Source organism: Pan troglodytes, chromosome 5 (assembly GCF_028858775.2).
Source record: "Pan troglodytes isolate AG18354 chromosome 5, NHGRI_mPanTro3-v2.0_pri, whole genome shotgun sequence".
Taxonomy (NCBI): Eukaryota; Metazoa; Chordata; class Mammalia; order Primates; family Hominidae; genus Pan; species Pan troglodytes.
Genome location: NC_072403.2, coordinates 130,430,415 through 130,449,758, shown reverse-complemented (window position 1 = coordinate 130,449,758; position 19,344 = coordinate 130,430,415). Strand labels below are relative to the sequence as shown.

The following is a 19,344-nucleotide window of genomic DNA, read 5'->3' as shown; positions in this document are numbered from 1 at the left end:
TCAATATATTCTCATTCCTAAATTGACCCATAATGAAGTGCTCCTCATGTTAAAGCTCTGTCTTGAGGAGAATTCATTAAACAACAGCACAGAGATATTTTTCTCTCTAAAATTGACAATTTAGCTTATTGCTGTTGCTATATTGTCTGTAGGTTTGCCTTCATTATTGTTTTTTAAATATTGAAACAATGCTTTACAAGTGTATTTACAAGTAAAATATTCTTCTTAACCCTGTAGGAGTTGGAACTTCAGAATCTTTTCTGGGGGAAGAGAATATGGGGAGGTAGTATTGAGAAAGTCTTAAGGAAAAATGAATGCCACTTAATAAATATACCCCCTATTAATGTGAGTGAGTTAGTCAACCTTTTTTTTTTGGGCGGGGGATGGGGGTTGAAAACTAAAGATGGAGTACCTTTTCAAAGGCACTAGAGGTCCCCAGTTGACTATGAATATGCTGTACATCCAGGCTTCATTTTCATGTGTTTATTTGGTAACACATGCTTCAGAATTACTCTGGGTAAGAACTTTGAAATTGTACAAAGAGACTACTTGATTCTAGGGAACCTAGAATAAAGTATCGAAATGTGATTTTTGTGAAAGTTTTGAGGAGATGTTAACTTGGATTTTAGGTATCAGATGAATTGAAGCCATGAGTATTTTAGCAATGAAACAAATAAAAGGAAACTTTGATTGATTAGGGTGTGTTATTTTTTTTAAAGTCTGTGCAGTTAGTTTGAATTTTGCCTTCCAGGAGGTATTGCTTAATAACTAAGGACATCTGTAATTTTCGTATATTTCTGGTTTTGAAAATGATCAGTAGAATATAATTTAGACTATTAAGAATGTAATGCTATGCATAAATTGAATTTAAATGGAGTGGAATGGCTTTTAATTAAAATAGAAGTTTGTATTCTCTGAATTTGCCTTTTGCCTTTTAGAATATCATTTACAGTATTTGGGGGCTTTCAAATTTTGTTTGTCAGTGTCATGATTTACTTTAAGCCATGCTGATCAGTATATAGAGGATGTGCATGTGGCTTAGTGACAAAACTTAAACTTCTGCCAAGGTTTCCCTGTTTTCTTAGTTCTGTGATCTTGAGCAGTTCACCTTTTTGCATCTTTCCTAAATTGTAGAATAGGGATGCAGTATCAAATATATAATTAAGAGGACCAAGTGAAATATTTGTGTACACGAGTATATTAGGAAATTGCTCTTTAAGAATAAAAAAGAAGTGTTCATTGGCCCTCCTCATTTCTGGGATTGGTAACATATTGTCTAATTTGGAGAGGTAACTAGACTTTAAGTTTTTTAATTAAAAATTTATTACATAATTTAGTGTACATGTGTAATGAGTACATTAAAACATTAAAATACATTAAAATTTTCTGAAACTATTGTATTTATGCAATATTTTCTTATTGTTTCATAATCTCACTAATTTAAAGATATGATTATATACCCAAATGTGATTATTTTCCTTTATGCCTACTAAAATACAAATAAAATGGATTTGATATTTGAGTTTTAGGAAATGATAGTGCTGTCACGCCTTTTAGTAAAGCAAGTACTCTGGCTCTTTCATGTGTTTTTAAAACTTAATGCTTCTTAATTTAAACATCTTTCATATTTTTTCCATTTGATTTCATCTAACACTTTTTTTAGCACTTACTTTGAAACCACATGTCTTCATAAACAAAGACAATACTTAACTTGCACCTTAAGGTATAGATGAACTAGTTGGGACACAATGTATGGTACTACCACATTATATTTGAAATTTTAGCAGTCTCTGTAACTGTAATTTCTGTTAACTGAGACATACTAGTGAGCTAAGGGTAAGTTTAATATAATTTCTGCTCTATCCAGAAGTATGTGTACTTTTTAGAGTAATATGTGATATAGCAAAATTCTGATACAATAAAATAACTCGTGAACACCCAATTTGAAGTGTGAGAATGTAATTTGATAGATATTTGAATAAAAATGCACAAATAACATAAGACACCTACACTGAATGACTTTTATGTAATATCAAAGGAAAAATATGAGTATAGAGATATGGAGACACAATTAGGATACCTCAGTGGTAGACAAAAATTATGTTTTTTTATGTCTTAAGGAAAGCTGCTTACGGAGTTACAAAGTTCTTATTTGTAGTGAGCAATAGAATTAACATTTGTCATAGGAATTGAGAATTTTAGAGATAAATTTTATTTTAACATATATATGAAATATGAAAATCAAAATAAATAAAATATATGTAATTTTCTGTATGCCCTGACAGAGATCTAAGAATGAGGAAACGTTTCATTTACTAAATTGAGGACTGTAACATAAAGAATAGGGTAGAATTCAAACAGAAGTCATAAAATTGATTGTGGCATCTCCATTCCTGGCATTTATTTTATTTTCTCCTTTCTTTCTAAATCCGAGAGAGGAAATGGAGTACCACTGGAGGATAATAACTTGACAAAACTATAGGCATTAATAGGCAGAAATCCATTTAATCAAATTTGTGTGAAAATAAGATAGTTAAGAATATTCGTGTGTCAAAAGAACTTTTTAAAGTATCAAATTATTCTCTAACGTCAGATTTTTTGTGTTTGTGAACATTGTTTTAAAATTTCTAAACTTCTTTATGATACAATATTGAATTTAATATCAGTAACTCAATTTATTAATAGCATGGAATTTTTTAGAAATGTTTGTTAAAAGTTGACTGGACTTTAGAGGGGAAACATCCTCAAGGGCACTTTAAAAGTAGCTTGTATTATATATTCTTAAACTCCATTTCATTATTCACTGTATGAAATTATGATAATATTGGAATAGGCATGCTGATAATGTGCATGTTGTAGTCGAATGACTATTCATATTAGTTCAGATGTAAATAGCTCAGTTCTGCACTGTTTCTCAGCAGAGCAATAAATAACAAAATTAAGTCATTGTTTTTGCATGGAGAAATTAACCACTACTACCAAATATGGTAACATAATTGGAAGATTTTTTAATTGGCAGAAATTCACATTTGAAAAGCAAAATAAAAGTGAAAGTTAAATTTAAATGACAAACCAGTAACCAGGATCAAAGATGAATATGACCTTTTTCATTTCAAAGTTGTCTCATTTTTCCTGTCACTAAATGGATAAGCATTTATAAATTTAAGCACTTTGTCATGTCATTTTATTGCCTAAGTTTGAACTGATATTCATAAAATTAACTCATTTTAAAAGTTCAGATTATAGAAATTATAGGAATTAAGAATTATAGAAAGTAAGAATTACCAAAGTCAGCGAAATCTGTTTCTTACCTTGGCTGCTGTGATCATCACAATATAGAGTATTGTGTTGTATGAAGTCTTAACGGGTGTTTAGCTGGGGAGTTTTCTGACTCTGTCACCCAGTTTATGGGAACAGTTGCAGTAGGTGGAGGAGAAAAAGTGTTCTAGGGAGGTCTTATGATGTCACATAGGAATTCTGAAGTTTCGATTGGTTAGCCACAGTCTCAGTCTTATCACAACCAAACTTTAGAACTTCTTACTTTAGGTGTGGAAAAGTCATTAACACTTTGTGCTTCATCTTTTGTTTTTAATTTAAAACAGTATATGGTAGATAAATGAAAAAAATAAGTAAACTTGAGGTGGTGGAAAGCTTTTGTTAAAGATTCATGCATCTTCAGGCTTAGAGATAATTGAATATTAATGGTGAAGATGTTGAAGAGCTAAAATAGTTACTGCAGGAATTTTAATTATGAGAAAAATAAACACAGGTATAAGCAAAACAACTTTCATTGAATTCTTGCTGCTGTTGCTTTAATACGTGTCTTCATAATGTTAGCTTTTAGTGAAAGTGAAATATTTTTACACAATAAAATTTTATACCTGTTTTCTTATTTTGTTCTTGTTCTTGTGTGTATGGGAGAAGGAGTATGAGAAAATCAGGCTAATTGCTTTTCGTTTTAAAAAATTATTTTTATCTTACAGTTAAAGAACTAATAAATGTATTTAATTCATTTGTGTTTTCTTCAATTAGCAGTTTAACAATATATTTGTGAATAGTAATACTTATATTTAAACTGATACATACAACACCCCCAAAATAGCAATATGCTACTTTAAGTATTTAAGATTTTTTAAAAACAATTGCATTAAATTATTACACAATCTTACCAAATTTTTAATAAACTGATGCAGTATTAAGGGCAACTTTATAGCAAAAAAGAAATAATTACAGATTCCAAATCAGTTACATCTCAGTTAATGAGGCTTTATAGGTTTGATGTGTTGAAATTTAAGTTTTGTAATGTTTTTGAAAGGATGTGCCTCATTTAATCTAGCAGTTGCTTTCCTGAAAATTACTATAAAAATGAGATGCTAGTAAGTGAGATGATATTTTGAACTTCCTAGAACAGTTTATCTTACAGTAGAACTGGGGAAATAATTTTTTTGTAAAGCCGGGCATCATTCTCCTCTTCTCTGTTTATCTAATTTGTTGTCTTAGATGTTAGATTTACTTAAGTCACCACACTCGAAAATATTAATTCTTAAATCTCTTCTTTAATTTTAGAGGAGGTACTTGTAATTTTTAATTTTTTAAATGCTTATGACAGAGTGAACTTAGCCCACTTCACTTTCTTATGGGTAACTAAAATGTGTAGCAGCAGCTGCTTACGTGCCCTTAAATGGAAATGATCTTGGCTTCTTCCAAAGAAAGAAAATCCATCTCTAGAGCAAATCATTTGATATTTAAAGAGTCAGCTTAAAACTAACTGAAAAATAATATTTTAGCAAAGATATTCTGTGAACATTGCCAAGGGAAAATTTACAACTTAAAAGTAAAACCCAAGTTAAGGAAATTGCAGAATAATGTTTGATACTTTTCTCAGTGCTACAACCATTTTTCTTTCAATCCTTACATAATGAGGATCTCTCAGTACTATCAGTTACCAATGATGATTGATAATACAAAACCGAGAAGCCTAACGAGGTTTACAGTAATTTGTCAGAGATAACCAGCTGCTAAAGAATAGACAGGATTCAAATCCAGATCTGTCTGTTTATAATTCCTAATCTATTGGCATGCTGTGGGGAAAAATTATAATTTGAATATAGCTTTCATTAGAATAGCATATAGTAACTGAGAAATTTTTAAGATGTAAATAGATGCATTCTTGAGCACTGTTAATAGTTTTAGAAAGTCTGCTTTAAGTTTGTCTACCAGTTACACATTCATTTGAAGTTTAGGTGATAGATCATTGTTCTGAGAACTTCTCATTCTAAGAAAATAGAATTAGTAATACTTAGTTGGATAAACCAAGAAGCTGCCGTAGACGGAATAAAATATGCCCTAGTTACCATATGTTTATAAGTTTACTTAAAAAGTATACATAGGCATATACACACCTTAGAAGGATACTAACAACTGTGTGTGACACAGTTGGAAAATGGATTCAAAAATTTACTTTTTAGATTGGTACAAGAGTGGGGAGTTTTTGTGTTTACCTTGTTCCTTTGGGTTAGCTAGTGAAGATGACGATGATGGTGATGATCTCACGTGGAACTCTAGGAAGTATTAGATTTTAGTTTTAACTGAACATTGTTTTTAATTGCCCAAACAGAAAGTTGTTTAATAGGAGTATTAATGAGTTATAGTGTTATCAGTAGAGTGTTCCTCAATGATTCCTCAGCTAGAGGCTAGAAAATTTTTTTGAGGTGCTTTGTCATAGTCTTCATTTGGAGTTACACTATAGTTTGAATGTATTTTTGGTCACATGGCTTTATACAAATAACTTTCCTAAGCAGCCTAATCTGTGGAATAGTATTTGTGATGGTTTAATGACATGAAGTGTACATAGTGATTATCAGAGATCCTGCAACAGTGTTCATTTAGTGTTAGCACTTATTTTCTTTTTTCCTTTAGAAGGTGGATTCTTAAGGGTAAAGTGTCTTTGAACTTGGATGGGAAAATAATTACAAATTTATTTTTACTAAGCTCTAAATGAAATTTAGTATTCAGTTTCAACTGAATCATGAGTTCATGTCTTTACTTTTGTTTTTATATAGTTTTGTAGCATTTTAAATGTGTTCCTCAAAAGTATTACTAATTTTTTTTTTGGAGGGGGGTGCGGAGTCTCACTCTGTTACTCAGCCCCGAGTGAATGGTGCGATCTCAGCTCACTGCAACCTCTGCCTCTCGGGTTCAAGGGATTCTCCTGCCTCAGCCTCCCAAGTAGCTGAGACTACAGGCGTGTGCCACCACGCCCAGCTAACTTTTGTATTTTTAGTAGAGATGGTGTTTCACCATATTGCCCAGGCTGGTCTCAAACTCCTGACCTCGTGATCTGCCCACCTCGGCCTCCCAAAGTGCTGGGATTACAGGCGTGAGCCACCGCACCCAGCTATATTACTAACTTTTTGTGAAGGGCACTGTGATGTATGTAGTAATCTTTTACATTGAGCATTTAAACTCCAGTCTGTAGTGGTGTATCCGGAGGGCGAAGAAGCTTCAAAATAGAATCGGTTTTTGGAAATTTTTGACCAGAAGTTAATATAAATGATGACTAAATTAAAGCATTTTAATATTTAGACAGAGATACAGTAAAATGCAAGCTTTGAATCAATTTTTGTAATGTTCACAATACATCAAAGATAAGGAGCTTTTTTTAGATTAGATCTCCTAGACACCCAGGAAGAAGATTTTACCTATCTCTTGAGGGTACTTGAGGGTTTGATAATTACTGCCTTAAATTTTAAAGCTACGTAGGGAAGGACTGGTTCAAAAAACATCTAAGCAAAACTGCGAATAAGAATTAGTGGTCTGAGATTGAGAGGATGGAAATTCTCTCCCTAGGGCAATAGGGAAAAGAAAATAAGATTTACTCATCAACTGGAGTTGGGGGGCTGTTGATATAACCCAGTGATAAAGTAACCTATAAAGCTTAGGGGTCATTTGGGGGAGGTAGGTTCACTTTTCACTTGATTTGCCAGATAATCTGGAGACCCAAACATTTTATTTTTTCATAAATATCTGAATTCTGGGCAAATTCTCTTTCCTCATCTTGATGAGGGGTGGACAAGAGCATTGACATTAAGAGAGGCCAGATGGATTAAGAAAAGGACTCATATAGGTCTACATAATTTTTGGAAAGTTATTAAACATTCTAAGTGATAGAAATGCTATAGCATGCTACGTGGCTTCAAGGAAATTGTGGTTTATCAGTATACAAATAATATGGAAATGAAAATTTAACATTTAGAAGGTAACCACTAGTGCAAGATAACACCAGGAGAAAAAGAAATTCCCAATTGAGAGTCAAATGAGCACGTGTAATAATAAGCAGTATGACTTCTAAGAGAAGTGCATGTTTTGTACAAAGGAAACGGACAGAACCAAAGCCAAAAATAACAAAGGGAAACACATACATCACAAAACAAATTTAACAACAAAAACCAACCCTTAGGTCTCCAAATACTTGCTTCAAAATTCTATAGGGTCCCGATCGTGATGCTGTTACATTGTTAAGAAGGTTCTATTTCAATTTAATGATTGTAGTATTTCTCCAGACATATTAAATTTCTTATCTTTGTGGTTGATATCTCAGCCCTTTGAGCTCCTTGCATTCGCAAACTTTGTGGTGGCACTATCACTGATTTTGATACAAAATTGAAATTGGAGGCTCATACCTTTTCTGTCTTCTGCCAGACTCCCCATTCACTTAGAAACCAAATGCAGATTGTGAAATATAAGTCTTTGTTCTCATAGCCTGACCAACTCTCCTCTTAACTTTCATAGACGTTTATTAACTAGTTTTTCTACCCTTCGTTGTGACCCTTTCCTACTCAGTTTTTACTCTGATATCCAAGTGCACATTTGATTGTCATTCACATGCTGAGAACTTTTTATTGATTTCTCTTTCGAGATGAAAAACCCACTCTTTACAGAATTACATAAAACATCGTTCCTGATCTGTCCATTGCCATGTATGCCTACCATAACGATTTGACAACTCTGCCATTATATGTTATTTCTTCTATCCGAATTATTTTCCTTACTGTCTTGTTCTTATAGAACTCCTTCATTATTCAGAAGTAGGTGGGGAGAAGCCCTGTTTTGCTTGTTCTTAATTTCTAATTATATAAGTAATAAGTGAATATCTCTTATAATTCAGAAAAGTCAGATAAATCTGAAGTTGGTGGGGGACTTTTTATATTATATAGGTCTATTTATTTTCCTTGCCATAAACTTCATGAATAGAGACTGATTTATTTTTTCTAAGCTCTACACACTGTTTATCCCTTAGAAGGCTCAATAAGATATTTTTATACTTAATGGATATTTAGAATATTATTTTTCTATTACAAGTGAACTCTTAAAAAGGATAAGTTGAAAGAAGAGAGAATAAAGGCCCTCAGAAACTTAGATAAACTAATTTTCATTGTCCCTAATGATTGCCTCTGAAAAGTTGAGATTTTTCTTGCACTTAATTCTTTAACTTGTTCACACTTTGACGTGTGTGTAACATCAAAAAACAAAATTTCAACAAATTGAGTTTAATTAATTGGCTTTGATTAATGATTCATGAATTGGGCAGTGTCTCTATAAAAATAGGCCATCAGATGAGCTAAGTGGAGGAGGTGGGCTTTCTAGGCAGAAAGAGGCTAAAGAAAGAAGGAACAAAAAGTGAATTGGTTATTATAAGTTACTTTCCTTATAAGGTTAAAACAGACTTCTTTATCATGCTAATTCAGGTAAACTGGGCCCTTTCTGATTGGTTGCTGTGAATATCCTGTTGTTTTTTTTTTTTTTTTTTTGGAAAACTTGGTGATGTTGAAGTTCAGTTTGGTTATGTGGCTCCTAGCAGGAGTGGCTCCATTCTTGTTTGGTCTGGTCTGTTAAGACTCAGCCCAAAACAAACCAGAGTGACTCCATTGTGGTTTGGCATGGGCTATTAAGGCTCAGTCCAAAACAATGGCTTTCCATAGTTTTGTGTAACCATAATATAAGAGATTTTTGGAGTGGTTGAAGGTTGGTCAAGGAATATTAGTGAGGAGTTGAATTGGAACTGTCATTCTCATTTTTTTGTCCTCTCTCTACCTTACTCTATGATTTTCAGAAAATGAATCTTTCTGTACTGTAGTTTTCTCGTAAATAAATGGAAGGCAGATCGAATTAATTTCTAAAGTCTCTTTGAAGCCCAAATGTTCTGATTATACTAAACTAGCTTGAAAAATGTGGTTATTTTGAAAGTAGCTATTAATTTTAGCTAATTTTGTTAAACATGTAAATTTCACAAAAAGCCAGTTCTTAATTCATTTCTTTAAACTACTGGTTTACTGGTTGTCAGACACTCTATTAGGTAAGGAATGCACTTTAAAAAAAAGTCATTGTCTTCAGGCATGTTAAGCTTTTAAAAACTCTAAAAAACCCTAAAACATTACCTGTTCATTGAAGAATAATTTTAAATATGTTTGGGCATTTTTGTGTGCTGTTTATTAAAAATATATGTTACAAATTTTAATGTCTTATTTTTACTATGTAAATGTGAATTTGGCATATAAATACACCATAATTTGTGAATTATCTTATTGAATATCAGGGGATATAATTTTTGCCATTATAAACCTTAAAAAACAACACTGTGATTACCATCTATGTAAATAAATCTGTTAAATTCTCTTTCTTCTCTTGGTTCTGTAAACTTGTTATTCCTAAACATTAGTTCATGTAAGGGTGATCAGGCTTGTAAATGAATTTGATTTGTTTTTGAAATGTAATAATTTTCAAGATTTGGTCAGTAACATTTCCTTATAATTAGAGAAACTTCTTTGAGAAAATGAGCTAAAATTATACATTTTTGGGGTGAGAATTAAACTCTGAATTAGTAAACATCCTGAGTGACATGACTGTACCAACTAAGCAACTAAAGAAATTGCACTTTTAGTTAAGATCAAGTGGCTTTTTGATCAGTGCTCCTGCTCTAAGGATGAGGGAGGTAATCCTACCTTAATGTAGATCTGAGCTTTTATTTAAAGACTTTGATAATATCAACATTTAAGATAGGTTCTTGATTGCTTCAGGTGGAGAACCTCTAAAACATAATGGCTTCTATGCTTCATTTACACAGTTAGCCCTCTTTAAGTTTGTAGAGTAAAATTAGAACTGAACCTTGATTTTTCAGCATAGATACATTCTTGAGAAGGTTATGAAAATAGATTTTGATATGTGGAATTCATATTTACTTTATAAAGCAAAAGATGTAAAAATGTTCCAGTGGAAATAAACCCAACTTCCTGATATGTAAGCATTGTAACTTTTTACTAGCAACTTAATTACGCTACTGAGAGTTATACATGGTTTTGCTATATTTCAGGAAAGCCATACTTCATCCTTAACTCATCTCCAAATTAAAAGCTTGCATAGCATAGCAAAAGGGCATGAACATCTCATCATCTGCTGATTTAATTTGCCCTTCAGTTGGTCAAAGGTGATGAGTGGGCTCCAGGACCAACATTAGGATCAAGAGGATGCCTTTGGCAAAGTCATTTGTAAGGCTGCCCCGTTAATGTATTCTTTTCTCAATGGGCTTATTGCTTAATTGAGGGTACTATGGATATCTGAAAAGTTGATTGTTGACTCCAGTATTAATACATTGATTTTTTTTCCCTTAGCTAACTTGAAAAAATAAAATAACCCAAAATTCAATATTTGGATAAGTATGAGTCCGTATAATGAATGTTAGACAATGAAAACATGCTCCTGAAACTTCACACTTCCAAAATAGAACGAAGTATGGCCATTGAAGACTGTCTTTCAAATTTATCTCTATATTAATAGCAAACTAAAATTAGTTGTGCAGATTAGTTGAAGTTTCCCTAGGTCTGACTGAAATGAGGCTAGACCTCAAGGGTCAGAAAGCATTATTTATTTATTTATTTATTTATTTATTTATTTAAGATGGAGTCTCGCTCTGTTGCCAGGCTGGAGTGCAGTGGCGTGATCTTGGTTCACTGCAAGCTTCGCCTCCCAGGTTCAAGCGATTCTCCTGCCTCAGCCTCCCTAGTAGCTGGGACTACAGGTGTGCACCACCACGCCCAGCTAATTTTTGTATTTTTAGTATAGAGTCGGAGTTTCACCATGTTGGCCAGGATGGTCTACATCTCTTGACCTCGTGATGTGCCCGCCTTGGCCTCCCAAAGTGCTGGGATTACAGGTGTGAGCCACTGTGCCCGGCCAGAAAGCATGATTTTTAATCAAACATAGGTTTGCATACTGATCTTTGAGCTATAATCTTTTAAGTGTAGATATTTCTTACTGTTAACACATATCATTGCTAACAAAATGGTAACCTTCTGTAGAAATCTCCAAATTTTCATATCAGTCAGTAGTTAATAAACATTGTCAGGTGCTGTGCTGAGTATCAGGGCACAAATGAATAAGACCCAACTTATCATGATACAGGAAAGGAACCACTGCCATAATTACTATTACAGTATGCTAATTACAGTACCTGTTTTTGCTGTTGGAAATACTTTTGGATTTTTTTAAAGGCTGATAAATATCCCTAGGGTGTTCTAGCTACTCATCCTCTTTTTGTTAATTGTGTACTATAGGCCAGTGATGAACTGGACTCTGGAGATTAAAAAAAAAAAAAAAAGACATCGGCATCAGCAATCAACTTGTTCCTGTTTTATGACCTATACATATACAGGGAGCTGTCTGAACTCCACTCAACACTTTCACCATGAGATTATTGTTGACTCCTGAGACCATTTTAAAAATGATATTTTTAACATATAAAAGAAGAAAACATTAGTGACCCATAACTGCACAGATAGAAAAGAAAAAAAATAATATGTAAATTGTAGGAAAAGTCAGATAAATCCCAATTGATAGAAAGTAAAAGCATGCTCCCTCTCCCCTCAAGATAGCTCCCTTTAGTAGTTTCTTTTTTGGGGGGGAGGGAGAACATCATGATAAATACCTAATGCATGCGGGGCTTAATACCTAGGTGATGGGTTGATAGGTGCAGCAAACCACCATGGCACAGGTTTACCTATGTAACAAACCTGCATGTCCTGCACATGTATCCCGGAACTTAAAATAAAATTTAACAACAAAAAAAGTAAAAAATAGTTTCTTTTATATCCTTTTAGAAAAATTCATTGCTACATTTCAAGATAATGTAGGCAGTGCTTTGGTCCCTTAACATATTTGTCACTTAATGACAGGAATACATTCTGAGAAATGAGGCAATTTCTTTATTGTGTAAACATCATAGAGTGTACTTACACAAACCTAGATGGTATAGCTGACTAACAACTACACGCCTAGGCTATATGGTATTTGCTCCTAAGCTACAAACCTGTACAGAATGTTACTGTACTAAATACTGTAAACAATTTGTAACACAGTGTTACTGTGTACCTAAATATATCTATAGAAAAGATATAGTAAGAATGTGGTATAATCTTAAGGGTGCAGCATTTACAGGAACATTATTATGCAGTGCATGACTATCAAATATTTTTATCCCTTGAGAGTAAAATATGATAAAGACTTGATTAAATATATGTTGTTAGTCTGATTTTTAAAATAAATTAAAATGTTAGCACCTGTGCTATAGCTTTGTTTTAGTAGAAGCTGATTATATAGTGTAGTACATTTGCTATTCATAACCTTGGGCAAGATCCAAAATAGAGCCATATTGTATTAAGTACTTCATTTTGATAAACTTCTTTTATTTCAGTTTCATAGATACCTGTTTCATAAATTGTCAATTATATCATTAATTTTTTTTCCATTTTTGTTGTCTGGTTTGTTAATTACAAGGGATTGATTCATTAAATTCTGTTTATATTTCATCTAAAAATTTAAAAAGTAAATTATAGCAACAAAATGCTTGGAAAACATTACATTCTATTTGTTTTATAAGTAAAGTCCATGATTAACCTTAATTTGAATACTTAAGCTTCATTTGTTTTACCTAATCTTCTAATTGATTTGCTTAAAGAAAGTAAGTTACTGTCTGTCTTGGATAAACCATTTCTTCTCTTCACTTTTGTACTATGATTGTAATGAGATCATGTTGCATGCATGGCTCATTTCTTTGTTGGAATTTTTTAAAGACATGATAATACTAACCGATGATATATAAACTGGATTGATTTTTAAGAGGAAAAATTTTTCTCCCTCCAAAAGAAAAGAGATAATAGTAATTTAGTTGTTTAGCATGTTGGAAATCAGAAATACTTTGAGTTCCCTTTATCTTCATGCATATGCATTCTTAAGATGTTTTTTTAATATATATATTTATATCTTATCAGTTTCTTTTTATCATTTTTTCAGGGTCTTTTACCTTTCAAGTAACTCAGTTTACTTGAATTGTTATTTCAGTAAATCATATTAGGATGTCAAAAAGCTTACAGGGTTGGTAACAAAAACACATTGAAGAAATAATTAGATTATTAAAAACAGTTTCTTCTATAATATAAACTTTGAGGGTCAAGATGCAGACTTCAGTATAATAGGAAGGGGTGACTGATAGAATGGTTTTTTTGTTGTTGTTAGAGAAATACGTAATAATGCACTCCATAAATAATTACATGGGCTTAGTTAAGACGTAGATTTTATATTAAGTGCACAGTTCTTTTAGTAATAACATAATTCATATTTTCCTTCTCTTGGTGAATAAAGATTCTTTAAATTTTATGTTATTTGTATTATTTTCATCTTCATTACTGAGCTTTGTGAATTTATTTACTTTTTAGTTAAGGTATGACTCTTACCAGAAAACACTTGTAGAGTATCTCTTCAGATAGACTATTCCAGGAAACAGAGGAAGATTTGCTGTGTTACGTGACATGTTGTGAGTGATGAATAAGCTCAGAGACAAAGGCAAGTGAAGGAGAGATAACAAACTTGAAGAATTGCAGAGGTTGTATTCCAGTCAAGTGTGGTAGCACTGGATTATCTAAATTTAACAGTATTTGTCCAGGCCAAAGAATTTTGAACTATTTTCAGCTGCACTACAGTAAACTTTTATTAGGAGCATGTTTGGCCATTAAGTGACATATTTTGGCAACTTTTCATAGTATCCGGATCTCATCTAAGTAGCATGTGTTTGGGATTGTTGTAGATGCCTGCTATCCTTACTCAGTTTTGAGAGTGGAATCTGCCATTTCCAATAAGAGGTACCTATGTATATTTTCTGGGTCTATAAATCTATATGGTTAGGGTCTACATGCCTACATTAGGGTAGAGAACAGTGTGTCATATGCATTTTTAGGTAAAACATCTAAATGAGGCCTTCCCAGTGCTCCCTGAGTTTGGCAGCTACTAAATATATATAAAAAGTGTTTACCTGTAAAAATGTCTCTGTTTCACCTTTACACATTTTGAAATGTTACTTTGATGGCATACTTTGTTTCTTCAAATTAACTCACATAGTTACAAGGTTTATAACTACCTTTTACATTGCATGTTCATGTCAAAGTTTTGTTATTAATAAGTTATAAATTATATGCTTAAATTAACATGTTCTTGATTACTTATATTGGTTACAGTGATGTAGAAACATGATAGATTACTTTGAAATTCTAAGTAGAATAGCATAGCAACAGTAATTTTATGATTTATCAATATGTGAATTTTGATACATGTTTTTCTATCAAAACAAGTACCTCGGTTTTCTGGGATATCGTCAAGATGTATATTTTACTAGTAATATATAACTGCCATGCAATGGTATGCTTCTCAAAGCCAGTTATGACTTTACTGAATAAAAATTCTTGTTTTATGACTACTTGGGAAAAAATGTGTTACTAAAGGGATATAGGGGAGAAGTTATTTGAATATAAAATCCTTTCCTCTTTTCTATATTAGGAAGCAGGATTGTCTTCTGCCTTAATAGAAGGCTTCTTTGTTCTCCTAGAGTTCTGACAGCACCTAAGAACCAGCTTGTAGGTTGTTATCAACTTCATTCTTCATCCATGCATTCTTGGTGTAGGGTATATATGTCATCTGGCCTTTTCTCTTATCTCATGGCTAGTTGCAGATGTGGAGTTGCACCAAAGTGATGATGAGATAGGAACTTACAGCCACGACAGTGCATTCTGTCATCTATAGTGCATCTTTGGGACTTAAGGATTCTCTTCTAGCAGATGAGGCCTTTATTTCCCTTCAATACTTCTTCTAAGGTAGAAAGTGAAATAAAGTATAAGTATTTCCTGTATTATATTTTTTGTTGATGTCTAACATACAGTAAAGTACATAGGAATATTAATCTTTAATAATAGCTCCATTCCAATACACACCCACATACATCTCCCCTTATAATCACCACTCCGGTCAAGATACAAAATTTCTAATGCCCAGTAGGTTTAGCTTGTGACTCTTCTCAGTCTGTATGGTGACACCTTATATCCTACCCATCTCTACTGTTCTGACTTACCATTATTGATTATGTATGGTCTGTGCTAGCATTCTTTTGTTTAGCATAATGTCTCTGAATTTTATCTATGTTGTTTTGTATAATAGTAGTTCTGTTTTATTGCTATATATTATTCTAGTGTATACTTCTACCACCATTAATTATCTATTCCTTTGTTAACACATTTGGGTTGTTTCAATTTTATTATGATAAGTTCTTTTTGCTTCTACTGTTGTTGAGTGGGAGATATGTAAACATTTACCTACAATTTTAGAAAAATCAAATTTTAATATGATAATTGAAGTATAATTTACATGCAACTTTTAAGATTTTTAAAGATTAAATTTACATAAAATGCTATAATTTGAGTTTTGAAGAATGTATACAGTAGTCCTTTAATAAATTAAATCTATAAGATTTAATTTATAATTTAGGCATAGTAAGAAATTAACAATAGCTAATAATAAAATAGAATAATTATAACAATATGAGAGCATCACTACTCTTGCACTTTGGGGCCATTATTAAGTAAAATAAGGATTACTGGAACACAAATACTGCGATACTGAGAGTTGGTCCTTTAACCAAGATGGCACTACACGCCAGTGGGTGGATAGCATATACAGTGTGGATGAGCTGGAGAAATGGATGATTCACCTCCTGGGTGAGAGGAAACAAAATGGTGTGGGATTTCATCACACTACTTAGAATGGAGTACAATTTATAATTTGTGAATTTTCTTTATTTCTAGAATTTTCCATTATTAATATTTTCAGGCAACGGTTGACTGTGGGTAACTGAAACCAGAGAAAGTGAAACTGCGATTATATGAGGATCATTTTACTACAAGAGAAGTGTGCGACATTTCCATCACTCCAGAAAGCTACCTTTTGCCCCTTTGTAGTTAGTCCTCTACCCCGCTTGGCAACCACTGATCTGATTCTTATTGTTTTGCCTTTTGCAGAAGCCCTATGTATAGAATCAGATAGTTGATAGCCTTTGAGTGTGGTTTCTTTCACTTTTCATGCTGTTGTTGAGATTCATCCATGTTGTTGCATGTTATAAATTTGTGTGTGTGCCTGTGTGTGCTGAATAGTACTGTGTTTTGTGGATGTAGTACTGTTTTTATCCGTTTATCTTACAGACCCATGGGTTGTTTTTAGTTTCGGATGATTATGAGTAAACATTTGCCTATGGTTCTATGTGGACGTGTTTTTAGTTTTATTTGAGTATTTATTTTTATTGTTTATTTATTTAGAGAAAACAGTCTGTACTGTCGCCCAGGCTGGAGTGCAGTGGCTCAACTGTAACTGCAGTTGTTCACTGCAACTTCTGCCTCCCAGGTTCAAGCCATTCTTGTGCCTCAGCCTCCCAAGTAGCTGGGATTACAGGTGTGCACCACCACACCTGGCTAATTTTTATATTTTTAGTAGAGGTGGGGTTTCACCGTGTTGGCTAGGCTGGTCTCAAACTCCTGGCCTCAAGGGATCCACTTGCCTAGGCCTCTCAAAATGCTGGGATTACAGGCATGACTGACTGCACCTGGCCTTTATTTGGTATTTATAAATACCAAATTCAATTTCCCATTTAATTACCTTTCCCCTTTGTTAAAAAATCAGTTTACTCTATGCATCATTAGATTTGTGGATCTTTATTCTGTTTCATTGGTCTGTCTATCCTTATGTCAATAATACAACCTCTGCCACCTGGGTTCAAGCGATTCTCCTGCCTCAGCCTCCTGAGTAGCTGGGATTACAGGCATGTGCCACCACGCCCAGCTAATTTCTGTATTTTTAGTAGAGACAGGGTTTCGCCACGTTTGACAGGCTGGTCTCGAACTCCTTACCTCAGATGATCCACCCACTTCGGCCTCCCAAAGTGCTGGGATTACAGGTGTGAGCCACCGCACCTGGCCAGTTTTTTTAGTGATATTTTATAGTTTTCAGTGTACAGATCTTACACATAATTTATTACATTTTTATTTCTAAGCTTTTAATGTTTTTGATGTAAATGATATTACATTTTTAATTGCCCTTTTGTTGTTAATATATAGAAATATAATTGGTTTTTAAAAAAAATTGACCCTGAATTGTATAATCTTGTTAAAGTCACTTATTGGTTCTAGTAGGTTTTTAATTGGTCTATTAATGTGGTAAATTGCATTGATTTTTTTGTTTTGTTTTGAGACGGAGTCTCACTCTGTTCTCCAGGCGGGAGTGCAATCGCGTGATCTCAGATCTCAGCTCACTGTAACCTCCGCTTCCTGGGTTCAAGCCATTCTCCTGTCTCAGCCTCCCGAGTAGCTGGGATTATAGGCATGAGCCACCACGCCTGGCTAATTTTTGAATTTTTAGTAGAGACGGGGTTTCACCATGTTGGCCAGGTTGGTCTTGAACTGCTGGCCTCAAGAGATCCGCCTGCCTCGGCCTCCAAAAGTGCTGGGATTACAGGTGTGAGCCACTGCGCCCAGCTTGCATTGATTTTTAAATGCTAAACTTAACTTGCATTCCTGGGAAAACCGTATGCCAAACATATTATCTATGTATAGCTCTATGTCTGGATTGGATTTGGTTTGATTTTGTTAAAGTTTTTTGTATCTATGTTCATGATGGATGTTGGTTTGTCATTTTCTTTTTTCCTACTGTCTTGTCTGGTTTTGTTATCAGAGCATTGTTGAACTCATAAAATGAGTTGGGAAATAATTCATTTTTTTTCCGCCTCTGAGTTTGTGGAGGATTGGTGTTAATTCTTTAAACATTTGGTAGAATCCTACAGTGTAACAATTTGGACCTAGAGATTTTTTTGGGAACTTTAAAAAAATTATAAATTCAATTACTCTAATAGTTTATAGGACATTCAGATTATTTCATATTGAATGAATTTGGGTAAGTTTGTGTTTTTTAAGAAGTTGGTCTAATTCAAGTTATTGAATTTGTGTGTGTAGAATTGTTCCTAGTAATTACCTTATCTTTTTAATGTCTGATGGTCTGTAGTGATATCTATTTCACTCCCTAATAACTTGCCTCTTCTTTTTTTCTTTCTCAGTCTAGGTAATGGTTTATAAATTTTATTGATTGTCTCAATGAACTAGCTTATCTTTCTGAATAGATTTTTCTGTTTTTTTCTGTTTTAAACTCTATTGATTTTTATTCTCAGCCTTCTTGTCTTCCATCTGCTTGCTTTGGGCTTATATTCTAGTTTCTAAAGATGGAAGCTTAGGTTGAGAGCTTTTCCCCTTTTTCTAATATAACTGCTTAGTGCTGTAAATTTCCTTCTCAGTACTGCTTTACCTGCTTCCTTAAAATTTTGATATTTTCATTTTCAGTCAGTTAAACCTGTGTATTATTTAGAAGTGTGTTGTTTAATCTCAGTGATCCCCCAAAATGATAGTATTGTATTAATTTGAATTCTGTATTTGCTTTAAGATGTATTATTGTTTTAAATACTGTCAATTTATAACATGCTTCATTATTTTTCAAGCCTAGCCCTATTACCTTTCTCAAAATTTTTCTTCTTCTACTGTTTTATATTTTCTTTAGATTTAGGTAGAAACCACCCAAAAAATCAGTACTTCATTTTAGGAGTAGACTTACTTTTCCCCCAGTCCTTCCTATGATGATTCAGATACTCTATCTCAAGAGTTAATTTTGGTAATTGATATTTTCTTAGAAAGTGATCCATTTCATCTAAATCTTTAGATTTATTGTTATGGTATAAAACACAGTACAGTTTTATTTACTTTTTGCTCTCAAACTTTTTTATTCCAACCTTTATTTGGGGTTCAGGGGTACATAACCAGGTTTGTTACATGGTTAAATTGCATGTCACTGGGGTTTAGTGTACAAGTGATTTGTCATCCAGGCAGCAAACATAGCACCTAATAGGTAGTTTTTTTTTACCCTCACCATCCTTCCACC

General features: G+C 33.2%; 2 protein-coding genes across 20 annotated transcripts in view; one reads left to right on the top strand and one right to left on the bottom strand.

Annotated features, from left to right (window-relative positions):
* The window catches only part of CEP85L (centrosomal protein 85 like), a 245,024-nt gene that overhangs the window by 158,563 nt on the left and 67,117 nt on the right, over positions 1 to 19,344 (top strand). The gene's annotated exons all lie outside the window — the stretch shown is intronic.
* The window catches only part of PLN (phospholamban), a 54,240-nt gene that overhangs the window by 8,979 nt on the left and 25,917 nt on the right, over positions 1 to 19,344 (bottom strand). Inside the window, exon 1 of one of the 2 annotated variants that reach the window (XM_063813392.1) lies at positions 3,312 to 3,409. The exons of the other annotated variant lie outside the window; for it this stretch is intronic. The gene's annotated coding sequence lies outside the window, so the exon portion shown is untranslated. Of the gene's footprint in view, positions 1 to 3,311; positions 3,410 to 19,344 lie in introns of those variants that run through there. 2 annotated transcript variants of the gene reach the window in all.